This window comes from Oratosquilla oratoria, chromosome 21 (genome assembly GCF_046742065.1).
Source record: "Oratosquilla oratoria isolate Oo_2021 chromosome 21, ASM4674206v1, whole genome shotgun sequence".
Taxonomy (NCBI): domain Eukaryota; kingdom Metazoa; phylum Arthropoda; class Malacostraca; order Stomatopoda; family Squillidae; genus Oratosquilla; species Oratosquilla oratoria.
Genome location: NC_134797.1, coordinates 51,133,650 through 51,143,649, shown reverse-complemented (window position 1 = coordinate 51,143,649; position 10,000 = coordinate 51,133,650). Strand labels below are relative to the sequence as shown.

At 41.7% G+C, this 10,000-nt stretch overlaps 1 protein-coding gene across 3 annotated transcripts in view; it reads left to right on the top strand.

Moving 5' to 3' along the window:
* LOC143036920 (sphingomyelin phosphodiesterase-like) overlaps positions 1 to 10,000 on the top strand; it is a 158,812-nt gene that overhangs the window by 43,803 nt on the left and 105,009 nt on the right. The window contains exon 2 of one of the 3 annotated variants that reach the window (XM_076204915.1): positions 4,871 to 4,931. The exons of 1 other annotated variant lie outside the window; for it this stretch is intronic. The gene's annotated coding sequence lies outside the window, so the exon portion shown is untranslated. Of the gene's footprint in view, positions 1 to 4,870; positions 4,932 to 10,000 lie in introns of those variants that run through there. One more of the 3 variants, XM_076204918.1, reaches the window with a different exon arrangement.

The window sequence follows — 10,000 nt, the reverse complement described above, 5'->3', positions numbered from 1 at the left end:
TGATTGATTATTTTGATTAATTTATATTTATCTATTATTTCATATTTCTTGATTTTATTTATTGATAAATTTGTTTATTTACTTGTTTGTTTATTGATTGATTTGTTTGTTCATTGACTTGTTTACTTGAAATGGGGGGGGGCCGTTCAACACCTTCAATATGGCGACATTGTTTTCTCAAAACGGATGAATGCCAGGCCGTTTCATTCAGCGGTAGTCTCTTCATCGCAGGGTCGCGATCCAACGATATCATGTTCAAATCTCGCGTCTCCCTGCATGTGAATAAAATCGCCTGTGGACAGAATAATAGATTATAGATAATGATTATTAATATAGTAATAATAGTTATAAATCTTAATAATAATTAATAATCATAACTGATTTGTTTAAAACAGTGTCTCAAGTCCCGATGATAAATTATCAATAATAAATGATATTATATCAGCATTAACATTAAGAATTCTTCATGGTAATTAGTGATGATAATATTAAAGATTGAATTATTTGAGACGGTGCCACTAGTCAGGGTAATAGATTATCAATAGTAATTATTATTAAATTAATATTATTAGCAATAATAATTTTAATAGTGTATTTATCTATATACCAGGAGCCTTTTCCCCTTTTAAGGCATCCATCTACTCCCATTCATTCCACTCCTCCCGTCCACCACACCTGCCCCTTTCTCATCTTAGCCCCTCATGGATGACGGGTCATACCTGTATCACGCCCACTACCTTGGGTCAGAAGCAATACAGTAGGATAGTAATAATAGTAATTAATAATAATAATAATTGAATTATCTGACATAGTTACACGGAGATCAATAAAATAATAGATGAACCATAATGATTAGTACTATATTGATATCAGTAGATAATTCTTAGTTGTAATTAATCATGATCATGAATGAATTGTTTGAGGAAATGTAAAACAAGTGGCACCTGGCAGGAAATGTGAATAGAATCGCCTAGCGACAAGCGGAGGAGGACCAACAGGTACGGAAGGGTGTGAAGTACCGTTGCAATTGGCTCAGCCGGAGTCTGTCCGTGGCCTTGACTTCGCTAAGGCCGGGACCGGATGCCAGATAGTGATTTTCACGAAAACAAATATAATATTAATTTCCCCCTCTTTATCTCTAAGGTCACCGTGGTAGGATAAGTTGGTTTTGGTCGTTAGAGCGTTGTAATATTTATATGGAGTTCGTTTATTCAATTATTTATTTGTTTATTTTTTTTTATTTTTTTTTAGGTGTGGGTGAATGAACCTTACCACCCTCGCGACGCCATTATTCGCTCCTTGGGTTATTTTCTTAGTTGTTGTCACAGTCAAGAACGTAGCTCTCTCTCTCTCTCTCTCACACACACACACACACACACACACACACACACACACACACACACACACACACACACGGCTCGGTGGCGGATTGGTAAAGCACTGGCCTCACAAGCCAGAGAACCGGGGTTCGATTCCCCGGCCGGGCGGAGATAAGTTGGGTTTGTCTCCTTTCACGTGTAACCCCTGTTCACCTAGCAGTGAGTAGGTACGGGACGTTAGTCAAGGAGTTGTGACTTTGCTGTCCCGGTGTGTGGTGTGTGAGTGGTCTCAGACCTACCCAGAGATCGGCAAATAATGAGCTCTGAGCTCACTGCCGTAGGGTGATGTCTGGCTGTCTCGACAGAGACTGCAGCAGATCCGAGGTGAATACAGGTCGGTCATATATCAGCTCTGAGCTCTTTTCCGGGAGGGAAATAGATGTCGATCACGATTCCAACACGTGATCCGAGACAATGGTGAATCACACACACACGCACACACACACACACACACACACACACACACACACACACACACACACACACACACACGCGAGTAAGAGACAGGACCTGACAAACGCTGCTTCCCTCCTGTATACTACAGTTAGGCGCGCGCACACACACGCACACACACATACGCACACACACACGCACACACACACGCTCACACACACACACACACACACACGCGCGCGCGCGCGCGAGTAAGAGACAGTATCTCATGAGCGTTGCTCCTTTCCTATATGCTATAGCTAGGCGCTCGCACACACACACACACACACACACACACACACACACACACACACACACACACACACACACACACACACACACACACACGAGTAAGAGACAGTATCTCATGAGCGTTGCTCCTTTCCTGTATGCTACAGATAGGCGCTCGCACAGACACACACACACACACGGACACACACACACACACACACACACACACACACACACACACACACACACACACACACACACCAGGACTTCAAATAATTTTGATAGGTTCATATATTTAGGACTTATAAGGGAGCCCAGAATGAAAGGCGGGGCAAAAGATGACTGGACGACGTGGATGGAAAGCTGCCCGGCGAGGAGAGATGAGGAGGAGAGCGTATGGGTACTCAGCCGAGTGTCGAGTGGAGTGCCTCAGGGCTCGGTGTTGGCCCCGATTGTATTTCCGGGGTGTATTAATGATAAGCCGGAGGGGTGAAGCCCTCTAACCACTGGATGATGCATAGTTGACGAGGAGAATAGTGAACGAGGCGAGTTGTAGTAGAGGATCACAAGATGACGTGAGTAGATTGTGTGAGTGGGGAAAACGTTAAAAGATAAGGTTGAAGTGACTTGCACATCGACTAGATAAGTACCCAGATTAAATAAAGTATGAAATGGATGACGTTAAGATCAGTGCTGGGAAGGATTTGCAGGGACGATAATATAGATCATGTTACTTGAAAAAATATTGATGATATTGCTGGTGAAATATAGACTGTTCATAAATGTAAGCCCTGCATTTCATTATATGAATGCAGAAATTTTTAGGAAATGCCAGTAATATCGCAGTTTGAAAGTGCGCTGGTGGCGTCATCGGAAACATGCTGGTCTCGCACTCGCATAGCTGTGGGTTCGAATCCCGCACTCCTCCAGTTACCAGGAGAGGCTGCCATTGACCTGCCTCCCAGCATTCCCCAAAGTGCACAATGAGTAGGGCAAAGGTGGAAGAAGAGGCCATCTGTTCGAGTCCTACTTTTGACGAGGCTGCTGGAGGAAATTTCGATTGCCCTCGGGGCTCAAGTGATACTCCAAACAGACAGGGAAGCGTTGCTCGGAAGAAGTGCTTGCAGATTATCGTTCTCGGACAGGTTTTCCCTGTGTGTAGGTGTGTGTGTGTGTGTGTGTGTGTGTGTGTGTGTGTGTGTGTGTGTGTGTGTGTGTGTGTGAACGAGGCTTTGGAATCAGTGTTCAAAATGCACAAAAGAATATACGTTGAAGTAGCTTTGTGCATTACTAAGGATTAGGTAATAATAATGAAATATATTAGCAAATAAATGAATTAATAGATAAGCAGATACATTAATAAACAGATTATAATGTATAGAAATAATATCGGCATGAGGGCAAGTATGTGGAAAATATATTAAATCAAGAAATGAATTTAGACAAATTACGAGATTAGATATTTTTGTAAGAAAATAGCTAACAAGAGGTTGTTGGGTTGGGTTAGGTTAGGTTGGGTTGGGTTGGGCGGCGTCCAGCTCTAGACCAAGGGTTCTTAGGGGTTTCTGTCTTTTTATTTTTATAACTATTTTTTCTTTATTTTTATTTTTTCCTTTTTATTCTTATTTTTTCTTTTCCTTGTTGCAGTATTTTTTTTTCTTTTTCTCTTTATATATATATATATATATATATATATATATATATATATATATATATATATATTTACCTTTTTTCTTTTTCTTATGACTAGCAATTCATAGAGACAGCTCTTACCCACAAAGAAGAAAAACTATTCTCATTGGGAACAGTTAGAAATGGAAATTGCCAAGAGCAGTTAAAACGAGACTCATTAGAAGCACTTAAGAAAAAAACTAAAACATATTTTTTTTAGAAATATTCGTAGATTGTTTACGAAATGAGTTGTCGGTTTGACTCCGGACGCAACGCACGAAGGTATTATTATCATTATTATTTTTATAATTGTTTACTTCTGGAAACTCTATTAGAGCAATCAATATCAAATGCGCTCTGTCACTGAGAAAAGTAAACAAATAGATAAATTAGATTGTCACCATGCAACCGTCATATCATGTCACAACCGTTACGTCACAATTCACAACCGTCACGTCACAAATCACAATCATTTAACAACTCACAGCCGTCACATAACAAGTCACAACCACTGAGGCAGTTAATCTGACAATTTATGGCCTGGCAATTTATGGCCCACAATCCCACAGATAAACTAAACTTTGTGGAAAATTTAGTAAATAAGTAAATAAATAAATGAAAAACTAGGTAGATAAATAAGTAATACAGAAATTTGCGAGTCGGGGTACATTTTAAGGACGAGTGATGGAAGAAAGTCGTATATTTGTTACACAAACACAGATATGCAAGATGGCGGCTCTTGCCCACATCTTTGATCAGGGAAATTGGGAAGACCCAACAAACTATGAACCTGTATCACTCATGTACTTCGTGCAGTCATTGCCAACCAGAGATAAGTAGACAGACCATGTGAAAAAACAACAGTAGAAAAGGAAATTTGGAATCTGAGATGTTACATGAAATTAGAACAAGGCGAGAGATTGGATTATTATTATTTTTTGTCATGTAGAATTAGAACTAGGAGAGAGAGATTGGAAAACATTTTCACATTTTTTGTCATGTAATATTAAAATTGCAGAGAGAGAGAGAGAGCTGCTGGAACTGCCTTTGGCGCTGCGTAGAGCGTAGTGCATCTCGCCAGAAGTATAGTTTGTGGCAGTATGTCTTGTCATTATAGCTTCCCTTCCATGGAATTAACAAGGTTTCACTTCTTGCAGGTTGGTGTGGGGCGAAGGTTCGAAGCTTCTTGTGCACGGGAGAGCTATTCGAATCATAGTGGTGAGTGATTTTTAGATGCTGAATTACAGTCATTTTCATCGAGTGTACCTGGATAGGAAGTAATGGAGTCGATCAGTTCCAAGCCTTCCCCACCACTCGAGTCTCATTTTATGTATTTGTTATTATTATTAGTAGTAGTTTATTTTATTTGTTTATTTATTTTTATTTGTTTGTTTGAGTTTATTTATTTATTTATTTATTTAATTTTAGAGAGGGGTTGGAAGATAGGTTGTGAACCTGTGGATCTTGTTAATACTTTTGCGGCTTCGATTTTTTTTAATATTTTGTATATACTTTTGTATGTATCTATCTTATTTGTATATGTGTATATATATATATAAATATATATATATATATATATGTATATATAATTTTGTGTGTGTGTGTGTGTGTGTGTCATTTTGACAAATGGAAATAAGCTCCACCGCAAGGACTCGAACCTTTGCCTTAGCGCCTTTGGTTCATAATAAGCAGTCGCTAAGGCAAAGGTTCGAGTCCTTGCGGTGGAGCTTATTTCCATATATATATATATATATATATATATATATATATATATATATATATATATATATATATATATTTCTAAACACGAGTGTATTTTTCCGCTGTTTCAGAATGGATTTGAGTCAGTAGTAGGCTACTGAAACAAGAAACTTGAATATTCATTGGTTAGAATATTGTCGTATTTTTCAAAGAGGAAAATAGATATTTTGGCTTCAAATGGATCAAATGGAATTGAAAATTCGAACCGATTATGTTCGAATCTTTGAGCGTCGACAAGTGAAGAATGGGGGTGGGAGATCTCGGATTTTATATCGAATTTATATCTAAATCGTAATTTCCTTCGGCGTCATAGATAGAAAAAATGCCTAAATAGATAAATGAACATTGATGAATACCTAGGTAAATAAATAAATAGATAAGCTGTTTGAAAGTCGCCTCCTTAAGATCACGTGCAGAGACGACGTGACGTCAACTGCAACTGATCGACATTGAGCCAAGTCGTCGCCTGAGCATACATGTTCGAGAAAAGATTAAATTTTCATTCAGCAACAAAAACTGATCCTCTTTTTAGCAACAACGTACATTCCGCCTTCGTTCTCCAAATTTTGCTAAGATTCTCCTGAAATTCACAACGGTTCGACGGTGCGGTGGTACCGTTCTCGACCGCAGATTCCGTGGTCCGAGTTGAATTCCGTCTAAGGCTGAAAAAAAGTAGCATCGCTGCACTGCGAGCCGGCAATCCAGCTTTGGTGGGCAAGGAGTTATGCGTATGTGTGATTGTTTGTGTGTGCGTGTGTAAGGTCACAGCACTAACCATAGCTCGGGCCATACACGGCCTCTGAGTTTTTATCCGGGAGGGTAGTAGCTGTGGATTACGAGTCCAACACGTGATCCAAGACCATGGTGGTGAATTACTAGCCCTTTCCCCCCTCTTCCCCCCTTCCCCCCTCTTCCCCCATTCCCCAACTTTATTAGATTTGGGGACTGAATAGAAGCACAGGGGATGGCTGGACAAGAGAAATCATCTATGGGGAAAGTCTGCCGTGTGTGTGTGTGTGTGTGCGTGCGTGGGCGCATGCGTTCTTTAATTACATTGTTTCTTGTATGTGTCGTCTAGGTGCGTGTTGGTTGTGCGTTTTTTGTGTATACATATGTTTAATATATATTTATACAAGCATGTACATATACAAATACACACATACACACACACACACACACACACACACACACATATATATATATACGCTTGCATACATATATATCCTTACGCCATTGCAAAGCGCCCTGTCAGTCAGTTCGTCCGTCAGCCCACTTGCAAACTGGATCACATTTTATTGTGACCCGAACCCTAAAAGGGCAGGCGACGACAGCAGCGCCTGCAGAAGAGGACCTCCGCCGTTTGGGTCCGGAGGTCGTCGTGGTGCAAAGATTAATGGGACTATGGGGTATTTGGTAGTTCCTCTATCAGATGAAGGTCTGAACCAGAGGTGGAGAGAAGAGAGAGAGAGAGAGAGAGAATCGTGGCCATGGCATTGTGGTATTTGGTAGTTCCTCTATCAGATGAAGGTCTGAACTTTATAAAGATAGGGAGAGAGAGAAAATCGAGGTCCACGTCATCCAGGTCTCGAATATGATGTCGAAGAAGCCGCCCCACGTTATTCTCCTCTCACCAATCGAAGTCCCGTTATTACCGAACTCAGTTGCTGGGTCACTTCCAAAGTGAAAATTCATGATCAGGACTCACGAATTATAATGCGAACACCATCCGAGCATAGGTTTAGTCTTTGGACTCTTGGGAAGAAAGAGATTTGACTTGTATTCGTAGGAAATTTCCAGTTTAGTTTTATGTGGCACAGAGCAAAGTGGGCGAGTAGAGGATGGTTGTGTGTGGATTATATTTTGACGCAGCCCAAAGGGATTTCTCCTCGTCTTCTCCAATTTCCGCAAAAGAGGACGGGGAGGGAGGTGGGCACCCTGCTGTGGATGTGCTGTGTCTTGTTGCATTGCTTCAGATCGAGCTTTTGGCAGGAGACGGGGATGACCCTTCATCCACGAGAAGCTTAGAGAAGAGAGAAACAAGTGTGGTGGATGGGAACGGGTACGCGCCTCTGACCTGGCTTCCTCCTTATAAGGGAGAAGAAGCCCTTATTATATAGAATAGATAAAGTGGCACACACGTGGCTCTGGTCTTCTGGAACGTCGGGATGAAAGAGTTCCGATCCACCTCATCAAATTGTTGGAGAAACGTTCCGTGTACCACAACAAATCGTCAGGTGTCAAATTTCTTCGTCAACGCCTCACTGAATATAGCTCGCATTTTGACCCAGTTATGCGTGCAAAAGTTCGAGTAGTATATTTAGACGAAACCTGAAGAAAAATAAGAAAAGCCATGACAAGCTTTTAAAAAGAGAAGAAGAACGAGGAAATGGAAACGTTGGATGAAGTTGGCTTCGAATGAGGAAACGGAGGCTTGAAATGTGCATCCTTCGGGTCACTTTGGACGCGAAAATATTTGTATTTGTAGTATCATACTTAGGTTTAGCATAGACGGACAGGTAGATGATTAGCTAGATGAATAAATAGAAATAGAGAGACATGGCGAGCGACAGGGAGAGAGGGAATACTGAAAGAGGGAAAGACTAAATGAAGAAGAAGAGAGCGAGGAACGAGGAAGAGAATGGAGAAAGAAGATGAGAGAGGAAGAAATGAGGAAGAAAAGACAAAGGAGAAGAAAGTATTATATCTGCGATAACCAGCGCTTTTATCCTTGGGGGACAATATCACACCCAAGAGGTGGAGTCATAGAGGAGGAAGAGGTGGTCAAAGAGAGACTTAATGAGAAAGGTCAACAGAAAGAAGAGATGTGATTAGCATCCTTTTCTTGAATGGAGATTACATTTCCAGTCATAAAAGAATGCTGAGCGATGCTGGCCCGTAGGGGTGCCACTAGATCTCCTGATATTAACTGCAATAAAAGTTATGCAGTCAGTACCCCATGTGGGAAGGAGGGAGATGTGGAGAAAGAGAGCAGGGGAGAGAATTTAGGAAAGGTAAGGACAGATAAGAGAAAGAACGCGGAAACGAGAGTGAAGAAGATAGTGAGGGAAGGGGAACAGAGAGAGACCCCGTTGTTATAGGAAAGGAGAAGCAGACTCGTCTCTGAAATGTCAAACGACCAGAAGAAGCGTAACGGCTGAGAGGTCAACGACGCCGGCAAGAGAACTGGTCTCCGCCAGATCCTGTGCGGATGGAGGTCGGTCGGTTGGTTGGTCGAGTCCAACTGACACAGACACGTGGTGGTCCTCGAAATGCTTGATCATGGGCCGGGGTCGCACGCCCAAAGCCACGTGATCCATCCAAGGGTCACACTCGGGTCGATGACACGACGAAAGTGCGGAAGACGAGAAGACGCGCGGTCGAGACGACTCTGTATCTGAGCATTGGATAACCACGGCGACATCGCCCATCCCTGCCTCAGCCCCGCTTCCCAAGTTACAGTGGTACAGATTAGTAACCATGTAGTGTGTGCTGAAACAAAGGGTTGGTCTGAGAGAAGATAAGATGATTTTATGGATAGGGACAGATTTAGTAACCATGTAGTGAGCGCTGAAACAATGGGTTGTTTTAAAAAAAAAAAAGGCTATATAATTTTATGGATAGGGTTGCTACAGATTTAGTAACTATGTAGTGAGCGCTGAAATAGTGAGTTACTTTAAGAGAGGATTAGATAACTTTAAGGATAGGAATGTTACAGATTTAGTAACCATGTAGTGGCTGAAACAATTGGTTGTTGAGATTAGATAATATATAACTTAGTAACCATGTAGTGAGCGCTGAAACAATGGATTACTGATGATATTAGGTAACTGATAGAGATGTTACAGATTTAGTAACCATGAAGTGAGCGCTGAAACAATTGTTTGTTTAAGAGAAGATTAGATAACATTATGAATAGGGATGAAAGGTGGTAATGGACACGGAATTGCCAAGTGCAGGTCTTATGGTCGCTTGCAGTCTCCCCCCATTCTCATGATCTTATGTCCTCATGTCAAAGAGGAAATGTGCTGATAGGAGACCTGTTGGGCTTTAGTGTGACTGAATACATAGCAGTAAACGAGTAATAAGTGAAAATCATACATACAAGTGAAAATCAAACTAGGAAATAAAAAGTAAATACAGTTGACAGAGGAATGGTGTGGTTGAATTGCGACACGAACCAGTGCGACATTTAATTATTTTTGTTTTCCCCCACTTCTTGCCCTCTCCATCCCTGCAACCTCACGGCCCACGGCGACCCAGAACTCGGAATGTCCCCTCTTGTTGTTTCTCGGAAACTATGGAACCCGGAATCCGGTGTCATCGAGCCCATCGGAGACCTTCGCGAGTTCGATCCTGTGACTGGTGTAAACGAAGAAGCTAAGAGTTCGAGCGGTTGCCCTAGGATCACCCTCGATATCTCGGCCTCGGGAGAGAATATAGATGACGAAGCGACCCTTGTGTCACTGCGGCTCCTTCATCAGGAGGTGACTCTGCACTTCTGCGTCAGGCGACCCTCTCCTCCTGGG